This window comes from Rhinolophus sinicus, chromosome 14 (assembly GCF_057876585.1).
Source record: "Rhinolophus sinicus isolate RSI-liver-muscle chromosome 14, RSI-T2T, whole genome shotgun sequence".
Lineage (NCBI taxonomy): Eukaryota > Metazoa > Chordata > Mammalia > Chiroptera > Rhinolophidae > Rhinolophus > Rhinolophus sinicus.
The window spans coordinates 38053088-38074238 of NC_142514.1; the positions used below are offsets into that span (position 1 = coordinate 38053088).

Consider the following 21151-nt stretch of genomic DNA (forward strand, 5'->3'; position numbering starts at 1 on the left):
CTATAGCCCATTTTGTTATCAACAGGTTAATTTTTATTTTAACACTTAACCCCTACAGCGTTGTTGGTCTTGGCCCACAGAAGGTAAAAGTCTTTGAAGGGGTCATCGTTATAGGGAATCATTTCTTGTACACTTGAAAGTTTTTGGCAGAACTTCCTTCAGTCTGTAATTATATGCATTTAGCAACATTTACTAGAAGTGAAATTCCGTAACACAAGCCTCAGTTTCCTGTTCACTTGCAGTGTGACATTATGGGTGCTGCAGCAGCTTGGCACAAGCATGCCACCTCCACTCCTCAGTGCCACTAGGAAGGGTTCTGGGGGACATAGAAGCACAGCCTGGGTGGTGGCTGGGGCAGCTCTCCTTGCTGCACTCTAGAACTTCCCATTGCCTTCACCACCTGCCCTCTAGACTCACTACACAGCACTGTGCCCCACATGCTGCCAGGACGTGGGGAGAGTAAGAGATGACGAAAAACCTTCTCTACCTTCAAGGAGCCCAGCTGGGGCCACAGAACACTTCTCAGCTCCCAAGCACGCAGGCACTGAGAACCTCCACCCCCAGGCTCAGCCGGCCTTTCCAACCTCTTGTCCTACCTCAGTCTCCCCAGGTCTGCTCGGCCCCACCCCCACTCTCCTTCCCTCCAACCCACAGCCCTAGACACTCAGCTCGTCCTGCCATTCCCCCACACTGTAAGCAGCCTCACATCCCTCAACCTGCCATCTGCTTCCCGACCTGGTCACATCCTTCCAGACGTTAGCGTAGGGCTGCTCTTCCTGACGCATCCTTACGCTCTCAGCCTTCCCTTATCCCACAGCACCCAACTTGGTCCCAGGGCTCCCCACCTGGTTTTGGACTTGACTGCCTTCCTGTCTGATTCTCCCATAGGCCTGTGCCCTTTGGGACATTTCAAATTCATCTTTATATCCTCCATGCTGATGTTAGGATACACTGAATATTGGGAATTTAGTAAGTGTTAAATGAGTAAGTAGATGAACGAATAAATGAATATTACTAGAGATACAAATAATAATAATTAGCTGTATCTAAAGGGCTTTTCAATTTACATACTCATCAGTGTATATGATCCTCATGGTAAGTTAGAAAGGTGTTACTATGCCTGCATTTCACAAAGACCTTAAATTATAACAATAACTCTAATGTCTGAGGACTGGCTATGTGCCAGGCATTTAAACCTGCTCTGCTAATCCTGAAACAACTGTGCAAGGTAGTCACTCATCACCTACAGCTGGGGAAACTGAGTCTCAGAAACTTGTCTAAAGCCAGAACCACAATTAGAACCCACATCTTGGGACTCCAAAACCTTTCCTTAGTCCCTGCCACAATGTTGGAAGATAGGCAGGAAGATAGAATCACTTCCAGCCAGACAAACGGGGCCTGAGCTAAAGTTTGAAGGACTGAAGTGAATATCTGTGAAGGTTGGACAGCCTGCTCAGTGGGACTGAGGAGGGCGAGCGAGGGGAGGTGGAAGCATGCAGGCCAGGCTTGGGGCCTGGGACCTGAGGGACCTGTGAGGTGTGGGGCGTGGAGCAGGAAATGATCAATGCCAGTCGCCAGGAGGCACTGAGTCGCAAGAGGCCTCAAATGCTCTGGGGTAAGGTGCTTGGGCTTTACTTTGTCCACAGTGGTGTGTGTGTGTGTGTGTGTGTGTGTGTGTGTGTGTGTGGTGGTGGTGGTGCTGGTAGGGAATGAATACAGCAGGGGCCTTTGAAGTATTCTTCTATGTCAGTGGGGGAAGACGCTGGAGGCAACAGGACCAGTTATAGGCTGTGGCAAGAATTCGGAGAAGCCATAAGGTAACCCAACTTGGACAGCGGAGTAGAAATAAAATAGGGCAAACAGATACATGAGATATTTCCCATACCGACCTCCCTCCTTCTCTGTTCTTAGGCCAAAGAAATTTCTCTAACGAGGAACTTCCTTCTCCTTTGCTGGTTCAGGACTCCGTGCCTCTGTGCTTTTATGTTCCCTCTGCCTCAAGGGCTCCTGCCCTCCCACACCCCACGTATCTGGAGAACACCTATGCATCCTTCAAAACCTTGCTCAGACGTAACCCCTCCAAAAAGATCTTTCCTCACTACAAGCATGATGGAATTAATGATCCCACCTTTGTACCAACTTTCTATCTTGTACGTACTTCTGTTGGGACATGAGTGACAGTGTGGATTGTTTACACATCTGCCTCCCCTGGTAGATTGTGAATTCCTCAATGGTTCTGACTAGTTTTGTCTTTGTGTTGCTGTACCTCGGGGCAGCGCCTGACACACACTCAGCATGATGCTGAATGAATGAATGAATGAATGAGCACATGATCGAAGACATTAGTCTCTTCCCTCTTTTTTAACCACTTGCTGAATAGAAGTAAGCTACACGGGTCATTCTCTCTCAGATGAGGTACTTTATTTTGAAAAATGCCTTCAGTTTAAGCTGTTTTTGTAAAGTTAATGAGTGGCTCATTAGGCAAGTTTGAAACACCCAAAACAAACGAAAAATGGTTGGGCGGAAGGGAATGGAAAGACAAGAGAGAAGGAAAGCAGGGTGGAGCCATTGGCCTACAGTTGCTGTTTTTCCTGAGCATGATCAGGGGAAAAACAAAACACCTGGGCCTGGGTCCTCTGTTACAAGCGACCTCAGACAAAGTTTTTACTTCATCTCCTTCTGTTAGCTCACAAGAGGAGCCAGTAGGAAAAGACTTTGAAAATGGTAAGGAACGCCACGAAGAGACGTATTATTATTCTACCTGGATGGTAAAATACGGCCTTGTGAATTAAATGCTAGCTTCCCATGCTCACCCCCCAAAAAGGATGATGTTACTATTAAATGTATCCCTTCCACTTACTAAGACACACATTAATTAGGGAGAAAATGTTTTCCAAAATATAAACTTAAGTCTGTTAAAAAGCACACATCTTCACAGAAAAGTAGGAAGTTTATAGAGACTCACAGCCTAACCTTAGATGGGAAGCCATCTGTGACTTTCAAACAAGCATTTTTACTAGCTGGAGGTGGCACACTGTTGTGAAATGCTAAATTAAATACCACTAAACATTATTTTAGCTTCAAAAAAGTAGTTACAGGCTTGAATAAGCACACTTTTATCAAAGGGACACACAATCTAAAGCCAAAATAGTTCAGTTTAATGTGCCAAAAATATGCTCACCCCATACATTGTTAGGAAAAGAAATCTAAAATTTGCTGCTAATTCATTTGATGGCAGCCAACATCTCCTATCTTCCCTGGCAAGAGGGCCATTTTTTTATGCTGTATTTTGCACACAGAAATCTGCACAGAGTGATTTGCATACCAAAAAACACATTTGTGACAGAAACTGTTTGCATAGAAGCCAGGGAGAGATTGGGTTGCTACTGTTGGCTTCTATACACAACACCCCCAGGCTACTTGCTTTTATTTCCTCAGCACTGCATTTTTTCCACAAAGGGTTATGTACTTTATGATGCATTAAAAATTAAAGCAAATATATCTTGTTTATACACAAGAACAACCATAACAATAACAACACAGGCTAAATCTTTCCGTACTAACAGCCTTCAACTTTTTCCTAAGGAGTTGGTAATGATAACACTATATAATATGTTGAGCTTTTATATCATACCACGTGTTTTACACAAGTTATTGGTAATTCTCACAATCAGTCTTCGAGGTGGGTGCTGTGGTTCCACATTTTATATATGAGGAAACCGAGGCTTGAGACGGTAAGGTAACTTGCCAAAGCCGTGCAAGGCAGCAGTATATGGTGACGCCTGCTTTGGAAGCCTGGTCTGATCTCTGAGCCCTTTCCTGCCACCCTTGCCCCCTCCCCCACTCTCACCCCCACCTCTCTTTCCCCCCAGTTCTGCCGAATACCATTGTTTCTGTTCCAAGGGCTGAGTCTACCAGTCTGGGGGTGGTTAGGAGTCATGCTGGAAGAGGTGTACCACTTTGATTTCCTGACATTTTTTTCTAACCAGAGCCTGGAAGCAGGACAGCCAGTCTCAAGGCTCAGTGAAGGGGCCCAATAAACTAACTCAGTGACAGACAAGGGGTGAATGGGCAATGGCCTGTGATTCAGAGGGTGTCAGCGGGGAGAGACAGATTGGTCACTGCACAAAGAAGGTACATGGTAGTTGAGATGCATTGGAACCCTCCCACTTGGTGCCCATGCGCTATCACCAATTCAGTGCCAGCCCTGCTGTATTCTTGGAAACACAGAATGGTTTTGTGTGTGCTTAATTATAATGCTACTTACAGAGAATTTATTAGCAGCAAATCAGATGCTTGATGCATTTCTTAAGAAAAAAAAATTGGTAGTGGCTCTTTGAAATTTGTTCATCTGATGAATCCTTTGGATTTTTCCAGTATACAGCATTTGAAAAAAATCACCCATTTCTGGAAAGTCAATAGGGGGAAAAGTGCACAATGAAAAGACTGAAGATGACTGCAAAAAGGATTAGAAACATTTGCTTTCTTTTCAGCAGTTCCTTTCTGTGTTTTTTCTCACCCAGTTTTCCTTTCCCAAGGCACAATAGCAAAATTTGTATCTAATCATATCTTGTTATCCATGGATCACCATTGTCCAGAGAGTCCTGGCTTTGAGACTTCACTATGTATTAGTCACTGTTAGAAAGCAGTTTTTCTGACACTTTTAGTAATAAATCCCTTTTGATATGATCTATAGTAGCTCTGCCTCATAGCACGTTCCAGGCTAAAGCAAATAATGTGAAAGCAAACTGCTTTGGAGGCAGACAGATCTGGTTTGAATCCTGGTTTTGTCATTACAGTTTTATCTTACTCTCTGAGCCTCAGTTTCCTCATCTGTAAAATGAGGGAACGACGATAAGGGCAAACCCTGGTTGCCTACCCAACAGCCATTCCCCGCCTCTTCCTCGCTAATAACAACAACAACAAATCCTGATTTTGTTCAGGTTCTGATGTGCCTCATCCCAGTAGATACATTACGTTGATCTAAATCCTCCATTCCTATGGTCAGTGGTTGGTTTACAGGGTCTTCAAGAAATCACGTGACCTACTTCTGGCCAGTGAGGCTGAAGGGGAAATCTGCCAGAAGCTTCTCAGAAAGATTTCCCTCTCTGGTAAAAGAGACCTGAAGAGACAGCCTATCTGCCTTTGCCCCACCGCCCCTTGCTTCATTCTGATCTGATGAGGCTGGATGCTGTTGTTGAGACATGATGTTTGGTGTTGTGGCAGCCATCTCTTGAACACAAGGGGAAATATCACTGACACACTAAAGATGGCTGAGTAGAAGGACCGAAAGAGCCTAGGTCCTTGGGGACAACACTGATCTATTGGACAACCTTGGTCCACCTATCTCCACATTTCTTGTTAACAATAAATGTCTTTACGTTTAATGTTGTGTATTGGGTTTTGTGTTACTTGCAGCAAAAAAAAAATCAAAAAAAAAAAAAATCCTAACTTATTCAAATACCAACCTCACAAATGGTTGTAAATAAATGATACATTGTATGTAAAGTACTTAGCACAATACCTGGCACAGTAAATGGTTGTCATAAATATCAGTAACATTTATCAGACATACGTAATGATCTAAAAAAAATCAAAAGTTTTAAAACACAACACGGATAAATATGACGACGAATGGTACTGATTCAGCATGACAAAAAAAGCTTTATATTTTTGGTAAGGGTAGGGGGAGAGATTGAGGTGTAAGACAATGATTACAGCAACCCATCCTTATATCTGGAAGTAAGATGTAACTACAGCCAGAATACAAACGCTATCAGGGATGAAAGGACTGTGGTTCTTTGCCAGGTTTCTATCCACCCTCTTACAAACGGACAATCACCCTGTCAGCAGCTCCAATTCATGTCTGAAGACTAACAATTACGCGTATGTGAATTACCAGCCTTGCAAAGGGGCACATTTCTTTCAACCCACAGAATCTCTTTCTAGAATACCAAATTTTACTAGTGTTTTCTAAAAACATGTTTTATTTCTTTATGGCAGGAAAGATAGATATACTGATATATATTAAAAATATAATATACTAATTTAGAAATATCATTTCCTTAGGTATAGCCTGCCATTTTGGAGCACTGTGGTAACTCACAGGGCTACATACTGTTTACAGATGAAATCACCAATTTTTGAAACAACCTACTACAGCATAAAGAAGACAGTAAAAAAAGTATGTGAGAGTACCTAGCATAGTAGAGGTAGTAGCATATAGTAGGTTCTCAATAAGTAATCTTAAAGTGAACCAGATTTTTTTCTTCACTCTATGAAGTCTGACCATTAAGTTCATGAACTCATCCTAGAAAAAGTGCTACATAGCTCATTGCTGAATATCACTACAGTCACCTTCAAAGTACTCCCCTTGGGAAGCTATGCATGGACGCCAGTGCCTAATCCACCTTTCAAAGCAATTTTGGAACTCTTTTTCTGGACTGGCCATCACAGCTGTCATCGTATTACCCTCCTGAATGTCGTCAAAATGTCTTCCTTTCAATATTTCCTTTATCTTCAGGTAAAGAAAAAAGTCATTGGGGCCCAGATCAGGTGAGTAGGGAGGGTGTTCCAATACGGTTATTTGTTTACTGGCTGAAAACTCCCTCACAGACAGTGCCATGTGAGCTAGTACGTTGTTGTGATGCAAGAGCCATGAATTGTTGGCAAAAAGTTCAGGTTGTCTAACTTTTTCTCGTAGCCTTTTCAGCACTTTGAAATAGTAAACTTGGTTAACTGTTTGTCCAGTTGGTACAAATTCGTAATGAATAATCCCTCTGATATCAAAAAAGGTTAACAGCAGCAAGTTCGCGAACTTGTCAGACATATACGACAAGCATTGATTTTCTAACTGATGGCCATGAGGTTTTATAAATCCTGAATTACTAATCATATTCAGCATATTATAAAAGAGACATAATCAGACATACAGACAAAAATTTATCAAGAATTGCAAACAAAAGGGTTACCTTGCAGTTAATTACATTAAACCACCAATTCCTGAGCATTTTAGTTAACTGATACTTCTCTTGTATGCTATACACACACCTGCGTCTCTCAAAATCTATCTGCTCCCCTTTCTTTACAATGAAGGGCAAAATTGTTGTTAGCTCAATTTCTCACATTGTGAAGTGATTTTCCCGAATTAATGATCTCTGCGTCTCTGAAGGCCAACATATTATTCATTCCTTAGAGGCGATTTCCAGCCTGTACAGCAGGGTGGATTGTTTCCTACTCTTTGTATGGAATTTAACGTGACAATGTCACAGCCAGAAATTTACTTCTGCAGCTATAGTCTTAACTTGAACTACCCGAACTACAAAGCCTGGAGTGACTCTCTTCCTGTTTACCTTTCTTACTTCATTTCGTACCACCCTTTCTGCAACTCAATGGCTCCAGACAAAAGAAACGTCGCTCAATTCCTTGAAACCATCAGGCTTTCTCTCAGGGCAGGTGCACAAACTGTGCCCACTGCCACGTATGTCTCTTTGCCGGTCTAACTCCTGCTCATCCTCTAGGTCTCATCTCAAACACCACCTTATACTGCTTTGCAGCACTTGGCATAACTGATTTATTCTTCCTATTAGTCTGTAAGCTCCACAAGAGCAGGGCCATGGACAGTTGACCCTTGAGCAACACAGGTTTGAACAGCATGGGTCCACTTATACATGGATTTTTAAAAAATCAATACTGTAAATGTATTTTCTCTTCCTTAAGACTTTCTTAACATTTTCTTTTCTCCTGCTTACTTTACTGTAACAATACAGTGTATTAATACACATAATACACAAAATATGTGTTAATTGACTGTTTATGTTATCAGTAAGGCTTCTAGCCAACAGTAGGCTGTTAGTACTGTGTGTCCCCGAAAATAAGACCTAGCCAAACAGTCAGCTCTAATGCGTCTTTTGGAGCAAAAATTAATATGAGACCTGGTCTTGTTTTACTATAAGATCGGGTCTGTATAAAATAATAATATAATATAATATAATATAATATAATATAATATAATATAATATAATATAATATAATATAATATAATATAATAACAATATAATACTGGGTCTTATATTAATTTTTGCTCCAAAAAACACATTATAGCTGATTGTCCAGCTAGGTTTTATTTTCGGGGAAAGAGGGTAGTTAAGTTTTTGGGGGGTCAAAAGTTATACATGGATTTTTGACTGCATAGTGTGGGGAGGGTGTCGGCACTGCTAACCCCCATGTTTTACAAGGGGCAACTAAATGATGCTCCTCACAAAAGGCCTTCTGCTGAGCACAGTGCTTGGCACAGGACAGATGTTGACCTATGTTACAGAATGGGGTGTGGGCAGAATTACTAAATTGCCCTGAAAATTTTAGATACACTATCACTGAAGGTCTCAAAATATGGTAACCAAAATGGACACACACAGACACACAAAGCTTAGTTATAATTACATTGTTAGTACCCTCTCTACTCACCCAGGCACCTAAATTGTGGCATTCAGGAAAAGAAGACAAAGCCTTCTAAAATTGAAATTTGAATTTCTTTTCAAACAGTTCTTTGCTCATGGTTGTAAAAAAATAATTGATCTTTACGACCACATTAAACAAGCATACTATGATTTAATGGTTGCCTATTAAAATGTGATCTGATTTCGGTGGTTATTCCTGCCTTTGAAAGGCTCAAAAGAAATGCTTTCTAAAGACACATTTGTACAGCAAGAAAAGAATACTCAATATTAACACCTTGATTCTTTCCAATCTTTATCAGTGTGGTATTAACATGTTAATATGGTCTTTGTCTTTCAACATTTTATCTATTCTCTTTATTCACTTCTCAAAGGACAGATCAATTGGATGAGATTACAGTGCCCTATCATGAAATTAATTTCATATACTTGAAAAAGCCACTTTAATCACCACCTGGGGGAATAGATGAATAACCTAAGCCAGGTTTTTAGCTGTAGGAGCTAAAGATTAGAGAAAAAAAATAGAAAATATGATAAAGCCTTTTTTGAAATTTTGGTACCATAAATTAAAAATAAATTAAAAAGCACTGTTTTTATGATCATCAGTCCCTTCAAGTTAGGAGTGAGGCCCTGACCTGCTGTGAAAGATAAATACATTTAATTTAATATTTAAATTAATTATTTTGCAGTTTGATTACTTCTTTTTTTTGAGGTATTACTTTTATTTATTTATTTTTTAATTAAAGTTTATTGGGGTGACAATTGTTAGTAAAGTTACATAGATTTCAGGTATAAAATTCTGTAATACATCATCTATATATATCACACTGGGTGTTCACCACCCAGAGTCAGTTCTCTTTCCATCACCATATATTCGATCCCTTTTACCCTCATCTCCCATCCCCCTCCCCTCTTACCCTCTGTAACCACTAAACTATTGTCTGTGTCTATGAGTTTTTCTTTCTTCATTTGTTTGTCTTGTTCTTTTGTTTTCAGTTTTATATACCACATATCAGTCAAATCATATGGTTCTCGACTTTTTCTGTTGCAGTTTGATTACTTCTAAGTGATTATGCTATAGGTTTTTCATAATTGATACACATTACAAACTTTCCATTACTGAAAAATTAGGGAAGTTTATAGTATACACAAATAGGAAGAAATTTTTAAGTATTTTTGAGGAAAAATGCAATTTACAAAGAGGATAGTCGTTGGTTATTCAAGATGCTGGGCTAGAGTAAGGGTGAAAACGCAGACTCTGATACAGACTGTATCACTTAGCTATATGAGTGAGGAAGCTACCTGTCCTCCGAGTCTGTTTCTTTATATAGAAAATGAACTACTGCAAACATTGGGATTATGAGAAAATGAATATAAAATATCTAATAATGGAAGTATACTATAGCTTTTCTAATTCTAATAGAGCTACATGATTTCACAGAGTGATTATTACAGACAAGATAAAACATTGAATAGAAGTTTAAATTGTTCTAAGGAATAGTAACTACAAAAAAAAAATCCCTAATGATCCCGAGCTTCTGTTATCTTTATTTAAATTACCTTTCATTCGTCATTGTTCGCTATCCTGACCCCGATTTATCCAGGTAAACATTTGTAAACTACCAGTAACAAAAAATGGTGAACAGAAATCTAGGGACTAAATATGAAAACAGCTGACCCAAACTAAGTAAACCCATTTTCTTGACCATGTCCATGACAGTCAGAATAATGGCCAACAGTTCTCCTTAGATTATACTTCTCTAAACATACACAGTGTATATTACAGAAATTATCTGGTATTATCAACAGAACAATCATAAAATACTACAGACCAGAACAGGCGGTTTCTTATTACTTTGAAACTCCATAGATTTTGCAGCAATTCCCTAAATTATATTAGTGATTGAAAGTACTTAATAAATTGTTGACCAAAGGAAATCCCTACAAACATTTTACAAGACAACACTAGATGGAAATATATTTGTTTTAATGTCGTGCAAAATGAACCCACACAATTTAGTTCCTTGAGATTTATCATTCTCCTTCACTGAGAATTATAATTTCCAACAAACCTGGACACTAACGCCCCAAGGAAAGCTAAAGCATCTTAACAATAATGATCCTTCCCCTGCATCCTTCCCAATAATCAATAAAATAGAAACACTAAATATAAATTTCATTCCATCTCATTCACAAATTCTGACATTTTTCCTCCAAGCTCTTTATTATCTAAGACAGTTCAAAAATACTTAAATCTAGACACTTTTTAACTTCCATTAACCATCAAACAATTTACTAAATAGTTAAAACATAAACATTCTAAGTTTGCAGTCTTTAACACAAATTGTTAAGGCAATCATGTAACATTTTGGTAAATTATATCAAATATAATGATGTTTCTTACTCACATTTTACAAAGATATCTAATTCACAGTATTTCATTAATTTTATATTTTCCCCAATGAGAGATGTGAAGGCTACAGAAAACTGAAAATATGCCTTAAAACTTCAATACATTTTATGAACCTCAACCATTGTAAAGATCACTGAAACATCTGCTGAATTAAATGAATGGTATTTGCTACATTAAAAGTGAGATTTTTCCTTCCAAAGTCACCAAAACCATTCTTTAATATTCAACAAAAAATTGTTGGAATTTGTAGGGTGTGTGTGTGTGTGTGTGTGTGTGTGTGTATGTGTTTTAATGTCAGGGTGGTATGATCTTCTTTGGATGTATGGCTGTTGAAAGCTGAGTTACACAAAAGAAATAATAGAGAACAGAGGCTTTTCTTTCCATATTTATTCCCAGAGCCTGCCCTTCATCTCATCTCAGTTTCCCACATTGATCCAATTGTAGCACTTCCTGGAGAGAGCTATGTTCTAACCAGCAACATCAGGAAGAGAATCGGACAAAGCAAAATGGGAAAATGCTGATCTTATGTCATGTCTCTTTGAAAACAATGAATACATTCGAAGCTATCAAGCAATATAAGTCACAATTTAACTTTTAATAATTTTTACTTGTAATGGGCATGAACGAAATACCGAATGAGTCCTTCATCTATTCAATAGGTGCACGATTTCTATTGAGATGAATACCATGGAACAGAATTTTACTTTGTTCCCTGTCCCATATAGTTGTGCTGACCTTAAAACCTCATTAGTAGGCTATTCAGTAGTGATGCTTGGATAATCTCCACTGAATGGTGAATCAAAGGAGATACAATCTAGAGACACAAAATTAACTATTACTTTCTGTTAAGAAATTTTTTGCCTATAATTGTTGAAAAGCTATTGAGTTAAAGCAACCATGCTGACTCCCCAAAGATAATAGTCCACCCCACCCCCCAAATGAAAGGGTTGCAATCCCCTCGGATTGCCAAATGGAAGTCAATCATTTAAAGAGAACTCAGAATGCATATTAAGTCACCTCTCCAAAAAACGTTAACATTGTACGTGCTAGTAGTGTTGTTGTCTGAATGCAATTCCCCACTGGATCGAAATATGGGCCAATGGTGGCTGCAGGACTTGACAAATGCACGTCTACTTCTGTTTCTTCAGGGATTCCAGTGCTTGAGTGACCGGAGGGCGAGGCAGCTTGAAACAGACCATGACTGAGTCATAGATGAACCACGCCAGTGCTGTCAGGGTGCCAGTCATGATGATCCGGGCGAACAGGCCCTTCCACACTCCTCCAAACCCCAGTTTGCGGAGAACTCCTAAGGCTGTGCTACCTTTCTCCTTGTTCAAAACGGACATGATGGAATCGGCCGGGTGGGACACGACAGCGCAGAAGATACCAGCAACGTTGCTGGCCACGGCCCGCAGCCACCTGGCGGAGCCCGGCTGCGTTTGGATGCGGACCTCCACAGCCGCCATGGGCGCCAGGGCTAGGTGGGCGAGGAACTCGGCGCTGGCCGAGGCGGTCAGGTACAGGCTGGTTCTCCGCTTGTAGACCTTCTCCTGGCCCAGGAGCTCCGCGTAACGGATTGTGAAGTCCTCATAGAGGCCGAACTTGCAGAGGCCCTGCATGGAGTAGCCGAAGAAGGTCGGGGCCCACCCTCGGGCCAGGCCGCACAGCCCGTCGTCCAGCGCTGTCACTCCAAAGCCGCTCCGGATGCCCTTGTACTTGCCGGGATCCACCTGCATGCAGCACTTGACCAAGTCCAGGAGCACAATGGCGGCGTGTGTCAGCCCGCAGCGCAGCATCCCGCCCAGGCCGCACAGCAGCAGGTCTCTCGTAGAGCCGTACTCGTAACTGTGTTCCTCCGCAGCCGCGGCCCCGGGTCTGCCCTGGCATCCGCCTGCTCTTCTTGCCTGCAGGGCTGGGTAACCGCCAGCGTCACGCATGGCTGTGCTGGGTCTAGTCACACACGTCCCTCAGTCCTGGCTCTGTCCTTCCTCAGAGGCCGCAGAGCAGATGTGCAGGCGTTGTGAGCTTCCCCGCGAGCCGGCCAATCCAACGGTCCAGGTGAGCGGGATGCCCAGTGGGTGCCCTCAGGGCTTCGGCCAACGCTCCATCAGTACATGCGCGGCCCCTACTGGCTGGGTTGGTGTGAGGTCTGAAGCCCACTCTTGAAAATTTAAGTAGGGGAATCGTCCGCCGGTCACCTACAGACCGCCTCCCGCCTCTCCCTCACACCTTCCGGTGACTAGGCTTCTGGAAGGCCCCTAGCCTTCCTCAGCCAATGGTCAGTGGTCCCTAGATCTCACCTTGGGTGATGAGTAAGGATTTTCCGTGCCCAAGCTCTGCTAACTAGTCCTCTATGAAGATGCTAACAAAATAAATCAACAAGTACAAACACAAGTAAACACAGGAATAGGCTAGTAAATAGATGAGGACGTGGGCGAGGGGGTGAAGAGTTGCCATGCACGGTTGCCTTCCAGAGAAGCTTTTCTGGAGTCTTCACCCAATTATGCCCACTTAAGGTAATGGCCATTTCTATGGCAACAGAGTATTCTATGTGGGGAATGAGCAGAGAGAACTAGGAACCTGGCATTTGGAGTCCCAGTCTTGAGACTTCCGGTCTTACTTACCCTTCTTATCTGGCATATGAAGATGACATTTCCCTCCCCTCAACCCTCACACTCCATTCCTGTTTACTTCCATGAGTTGTAGTAAGGATTTAGGAAGCATAGAGGTAAACAGTGAGGGGGTTGCTTTTCATTCATTACCCGTAGAAATTTTTTCATTAACTACTGAATCTCTGCCGTGATTTTGGAGATTAAAAAAAGACTCAGAAATCCTCTCTTCCTGTAGGGAATTTACAGTCTCATTGGCCTGGAAAATGAGAACTAAGTGACTCCACATGTAAATTAGTAGCATGCATTCATTCATTCACCTACTCTGTGCTGGGTCCTATGCAGGGCTGGAGGTTTAGGAAAGACTATACATATTCCTACTTACTTCTAAACAAGGAGATTAAAAAAACCAATATTGTGTGATATGTATTATAACGGGAGTTTGAATAAAGTTCTGGATAAAACAAGGAGGGGGCAACTGATTCTGCCTGATGATTAAGAAGACTTCTGAGAGGAGCTGACACTGCACTGTAGGTAGGTCCTGAAGGATGAGTAGGAATCTGCCATGTAAAAAAGAATGCAAAGGTATCAGGTTGACGCAAAATTAATTGCAGTTTAAAAGGTTAAAAATAATTGCAAAAATCACAATTACTTTTGTACCAACCTAATAATTCCAGATTAAGGGGAAACATGAGTGCATGACCTTTTGAGGGGAGGCGAGTAATTTGACATGGTGGAAACTAGCGAGGGTTGAGTCTGGGAAAAAGAGAATTGGGTCGAATTAGAAAAAGTCTTAATGCCTTGTTCAGGACTTTTTTATCATGCAGGGAGGCTGGTGTTTCTCAGAAGTGCGATCCATAGATCACCTGCATCAGAATCACTGGGGGTGCTTTATTTAAAATCCCAGACTCTCTGAATGAGAATCTCTGAGGGTAGAGATATACAATTTTAATAAGCTCTCTTAAGTGGTTTCTTCACGAAACTTCAGTAAACGTTGAAAACCACAGTATGTGGATGACAGGAGGTCAAGGAGATTGTGTGTGTGTGTGTGTGTGTGTGTGTGTGTGTGTGTGTGTGTATTAAGTTTCTCTGATCAAGAATTCAGTACTTATATCCTGAACTTGGTGTGTATACAGCTCTGAAAATTCATCAAGCTGTACACTTAAAATTAGTGCACATTATGTATATTTTACCATAATTTTTTAAAAAAGGGGGGGCTAGTATAAAATTCTAATCACAAACTAGGGATAACGGCCAGAGGGAGAGCAGAGGCAGATACAAATTTTCTCAATCAACGAGTTTTATCAAACTCCTGTCCTTATTATAGTCTTATACCAGTGTTAATTAAACGAGAAGGCCATTAGACTGAGGTGGTTCTGATGCTTTAGTAGCCTACATAAGGGAACCAAAACCGATGCCTCTAAATCCCTCAAGATTTAGTCATTGAAACCTAAGGACAACCAACTATGAACAGCCAACTAGGCTTTCCCAAATAAGGCAACCACTTAAACTAAAGCCAATCAAATAATTCCCTTGCTTTCCTTCAGCATCTTCTTCTTTTTTTTCTTCTTCTTAATTTTTTTTAATTTATTTTTTAAATTTATTGGGGTGACAATTGTTAGTCAGCATCTTCTTTATAAAAGTCTTTCCCCAGCTCCTGTTGATGGTGTCCTTCTAAATATTTCCCATTTGGTGTTGCCTGATTGGAATACATTTTTGCTCAAATAAACTCTTAAAATTTTCAATATCAGTTTATCTTTTAACACCAGGAAGTTTGGTATTAAAGAAAAAACTCTTTTCTTGAGTCATAAAGGAACAATGAAATGCTAAAATATTCCATGCTGACTAAATCAGGGCTTCCCAAAGTATGTTCCTGGGAATATTGGTCCACTTGAAAAAGGTCAGTAGCCAAACAAGTTTGAGGAACATTTCATACTAGAGCATGCATTCTCCACTGAGCAGATACCATCCCCCAAGGGGTGAAAAAAATCTTAGTACAGTGGTCTGCGGCCCTCCAAAGCTCAACTCTACCCAACAAAATTTTATTCCTTAGTATTTAATTTGGGGCAGGGGGACAGGAAGGGGCACAGAAAGTGGTGCTGTGCTTAGGAAAAGGACTAAAAAGGCTCCTGGGGAGGGAGAGCCAATAATGAATAAAAGGTTGAGAAACTGCACTAGAGCTTCCTCTTGGAGATTCACAGGGCATATGAACATATTAAAGAGAAATGTCATAGCAAAGAACTTTAATTTTGTTAACTTATGGTTTCCTAATTTTCTCAAACCCAGTAAAGATCATGTAAAGATGTATCATGTAATAGGTATTATGTAAAAATGATACTTATTTCCATTTCACAGACATAGTCTTGCATGGAACTTATTTTGGGATATGCTAGATTGTACCAAAATTGAAGTTTAGAGAAAATAAGGAGGAAAGAGGGCTAGAGTAATAAGGGCAACTACAATTTACTGAGGCCTCTATTTCCTAAAGGTACAACTTCAGTGTTTTGCTAGCATGTAGCACAGGTAACTGGCTATTTTATGAAAACAGAGGTCAAATCAATTTATCTCATTTGTATGAGATACTTGTTCTGTGCCATTAAAATATTGCTAAAGTAAATGTATAAGTTGTGAAGATGTGGAGAAAAGGGAACTTTCATGCACTGTTCATGGGATTGCAAACTGGTACAGCCACTATGGAAAACAGTATGGAGGTTCCTCAAAAAATTAAAAATAGAACTATCTTATAAGCCAGCAATTCCACTCCTAGGTATTTATCCAAAGAAATCCAAAACACTAATTTGAAAAAATATATGCAACCCTATGTTTACAGCAGCATTATTCATAATAGCCAAGATATGGAAACAACTACAATGCCCATCAATAGACGATTGGATAAAGAAATTGTGGTACATTTATACAATGGAGTACTATTCTGCCATAAAAAAGAACGAAATCTTACCATTTGCAACAACATGCACAAACCTAGAGGATATTATGAAAAGTAAAATAAGTCAGACTGAGAAGGACAAATACCACATGATCTCACTTATATGTGGAATCTAAAGAACAGAATAAGCAAACAAAACAGAAATAGACTCATTGATACAGAGAACAAACTGATGGCTGCTAGATGGCAGGAGTGTAAGGGGGATAGGGGAGAAAGGTGAAGGGATTAGAAAGTACAAACTGGTAGTCACAACATAGTCACAGGGATGTAAAATACAGTATGGGGAATATAATCAATAATGTTGTAAAGACCATGTACAGTGTCAGATGGGTACTGGACTTATCGGGGGATTACTGCGTAGATTATATAAATGCCTAACTACTGCGCTATACACCTGAAACTAATATAAAATAATATTGAATGTCAACTATAATTAAATATATATTTATATAGTCACAGGATATAAAGTACAGCATAGGGAATACAGTCAATAGTATTATAATAGCTATGTGTGATGTCAGAGGGGTAGCAGACTTGGGGGAGTTATCACTTTGTGAGGGGTGTAAAAGTCTAATTGTTTTGTACATCAGAAACTAATAAAAAATAAATTAAAAAAAAGACAATGTACAGGTTGAAGAAAACAATCTTGGAATCTTCAGGACCAAAATTTTCTTGGACAATTTTTAGTTCAATGACTTTACTGCAACAAAGATCTGTAAAAACTGAAAGTAGCCTGTAAGAATATTTTGCTATTAGAGAGCACACATCCACCACTATAAAGTTTATCGCCTTGGTACTTAAGTAATACAGGGCAACATTTCTGTTTTGAAATCATTATTATACTTTTCCTGTGCTCTTCCTGCTAATTTGAGTTGAAAAGCAGACCTTTCCATAGGGCCAGATGTAGACTTTCATGTTCCCTTATTTGTTAAAGAGAGTTAAAATTCATTCATTCATTCTTTCAATAGAGTTTTATAAACTTCCTATTATGTGCCAGGCACATTTTGAATTAATATACCAAAACAGAACTAATAATATCCTACATTGTCCCCAAACAGAATTTCCATAAGCTCGAAAACAGGATCATAGACTGCTCAGATAAAACAATAGTAAATACTTCTTGAGTACCTACTCTTTGCCAGGTGATTTAAATATCTCTAATCCTTACAACAACCATACAAGATAGACACTCTTCCCATTTTACAGATATGAAGCAGCAGACACTGCTGTTGTCTACCCCAAGGTGAATTTCTTATTTCTCTTTGCTAACAGAACCTCTGCTTGTTCAGGTATCTGGCAGATATTCTTGATCTCTATATCATATTTGCTTACTTCCTTCTCATGACATTTTAATTTGCATGTAAGGTTTTTTATTTTCAGCCATAAATACTTAGGCCCATTAATGGTTTCTCCACTTGAATTACACAAAATATATATAATGTTACGTATATGTATATATATATATATATCCACATATATGTGTACATACACATACACACACACGCGCACAGACACACACACAAAATGTCCTTATCCCTGTGTCCATGTCTTTGTGTATGTCTGTCATGCAGTGTCTCAGCTCCCACTCCCCACACAAGAACACAGGATATGGTGAGGCCAAAAAGGAACACCCACGGAGCCATAGATAGGGGAGTCACACCACTATAGTCTCGCTGGTGGCTGGGTTGGAGACACAGGAAGCAGGAGCCACACGATCCGCAACCCGCCGTCCGCTTCTCTGCCAACCAACCCCACTTGCTAACTGCAATCCGCGCTTGCTAGCTCAGCCACAGCAGTTATCTCAGTGGCCAATGGCCAACTAGTCACAGCTGATGGCCATCTACCACCCGAGTCAACACCTTTCCACATGAGACCGAGAGCCTGGAAACTGCTCTCTGGGACTGTCCCCAGAATGTCCTTCCAGTTTCCTCTGCCAGTTCATGTTGTCTTACAGGAGCAGGGGCAAAATATGTGTGCCAGAAAACTTTCCTTTATTAACTCATCTCTCTTGTGTTTTTCTGGTGATTACAGGGTTTAAGTAGTTTGCCAGACACTATATTTAATCTAGACTTGGAAAATGCCACTTAGAAAACTATATAGGAAATACTTCAGACAAGACTGTAAGAACACTGCTTACTTTATGTATCATCTCATGGTTCGGTATTCTATCCAGTCTCTGTGGGTGTTGGCCAACTCACTTATCAGTGAGAGTGAACTGGAGTAGTTGCTTGAATTATTTTCTCAGCTTTAACGTCTACAGGGTACTTAAGCGGGTAACTTCACCTCCCATCGTGAATCTCTATATCCATCATAAGAGCTTGGAGAATACAAATTTTGGTATGTTATTTTATTTTAAAAGCACATGAAGGACATTGAAATTCACACATTAAAGTTCTTAGGAAGGGGAGTTCAACATTTACTAAGCACTACTATGTGTTAGACAGTAAGATATAGTGGAAAAAGTCACACAGCTTTGGGCAGAAATAAATTCTGGGTTCACCTATTTTTTTCTAGCTGTGTGATCTTCAACAAGTTATTTAGCCTCTTTCCGAGCTTCATTTATCTGTTTATGTTTAATATCTGCAATTAGGGTTAATTATAACCTTTTAGAATTGTTATAAGAAGAGATAATGTGCACAAAATACCTAGCCCAGTGCCCTGTATACATAATGAACATTCCATGAATGTCAGGTCTGTTACTCACCCCCTTTTCTGGTCTTCCTTAACCCTCACAGAACTCTTCCACTTCAGGGGATGATTTATTCAGTTAACTAAATTCCAGCTGACTTTGATGAGTTAGGACAGAAGTGAAGAAATCATAACTGGCAGAAATATGAACTTTGACAATGCCTCAATGTGTTCGGGCATAAAACAAGTAGGACAGAGATTGCTAACCTGTGGCAGAGAGGAACAGAATAGACAACTTGGCAGCCTTCCTCCTTTTCCAAACTACCCTTCCAGCCTGGTGCCTTATTCAATTGAATTCTAGCTAGGGTGACCAATTCAGCCAGGTTTGCCCCGGACTCTCCTGGTTGTAGCACTGGAAGTCCAGTGTCCCGGGGAAATCAGAACGATTAGTCATCATACTTTTAGGAATCTGAACAGTGCCCATTGCTAGTGTGCTGCAGTGTAAGACTCACTGGCTTTGGAATCAGGCACACCTAGCTCCAAATCCTGTTTCATTCCACTTCTAGTTACGAATCTGGTAAAGTTTACCTAACTTCCTTGAACCTCAGTTTCTGTATCAGTAAACTTCATTCTAGTCTTTTCTGAATTTGTAACGAACTTCATATTATTATTAAAATGATAGCACAGTGCTTGCAATGTTGCAGGCTCTGGATGAATGTTCTTTCCTTCCTTCTTTCTTATACATAAGAGTTTCATTATCCCCTGGGTTACCATGTCTCTAAAAATCCTTGAAACCTGTTTCAGGAAAGGGAGGTGGGCAGCAGGCAGCAGAGGGCACTGTTCCTACTATTCCTCTCTGTACCCTCTTCTCTGTGCTCCCCTATCCTCCCTCAAACCAAAGCAATAAATAAAGCTTTAGTAAACCAATGATCAAAGATGGCTAAACTCTAAACCCACACTTGGTTTTAACTTATCTAAATGTGTCCCACATGCCTGCAATAATGTTCAGGTTGTATCAGGACCATTTTAAATCTTACACGTTTAATTTATAATCCGTCTCACTCCAGGAGGTTTATGATGTGCCAGGGGGTCAAATGTTTATTCTTAGAATTATTTAACCCCAATCAACCAATTATTCTGATGAATTGTATACTTTTCTTTTTGCACTTGACCAGATTTTGGAAACAATGACAGGCATTCAAGTGAGATGTATTTATAAAACTCTGACAGATTGAGAATTATTGAGTTCCTTAAACTGTCTCTTAAAATAAATATTTCTGACTTATCTGGCTAGTTAAAGGGGGGAAGCAACAACCTCCAAACTCATTAAAGTAAGTCTAAACATGTGTTTTGTTTTTTTAAATGTTGTGGGAGGTAATGATCTCTATATGCTCAGATAAAAACTGTTAATAACAAATTTTCATGCTTTTTTTTTTTTTTTTAAGGAATTACTTGTGCAAAGCTACATTAGTGCTCCTAGTGATAGGAGCCACTTTCTGTAATTGTGTACCTGGGGCGGGGGTTTGGGGGAGAAGGGCATAAATCAAATAATTTTTTTATTAAATTTCCAGCATTCTTAACAATATTAAATGTCCAAAGGACTATATTTATCAAGCTGCTTGTAAATAATCAACCCATGCCTCTGGTTGGAATCTTAGGAGAATTGGATGGATAATGTATCAGGAACGGTGTAACCTTAGTACATAATGACACCCTTCTTTCTTTTCTAGTTTACACAGCATTTTACTGGTGATTTACTTAACAAATAAATATGAAAAAAATATTCCTATAAAAATAACATCAATGCATTCGAAGATTCCACATGAATCTTGAGTTTTATTAGACTTCTAGCAAACATATTCTAGTAGTCAGATTAATATATCCAATTCAGTGTTTTGATTCCATTAGAAAAGCCCTAAAGAACAGAGTACATTCAAGTTAGTAAAGATAAGCTAACCAACATGAGGAAAGGACCTATGAAAGTGATGTATTCCCCATGACAATGGTATAATAGCTTGAATTTGAGCTGCTGTTGAAAACCTGGTCTCTGGAAGTGGAAGGAGGACTAAGCGGACAGATCTCTTGTTCATTGTTGTCC

At 40.0% G+C, this 21151-nt stretch overlaps 1 pseudogene; it reads right to left on the bottom strand.

The window, feature by feature from the left end:
• Positions 1–11999: 11999 nt before the first annotated feature.
• LOC109453218 (solute carrier family 25 member 3 pseudogene) lies at positions 12000–12806 on the bottom strand (annotated as a pseudogene).
• Positions 12807–21151: the final 8345 nt, after the last annotated feature.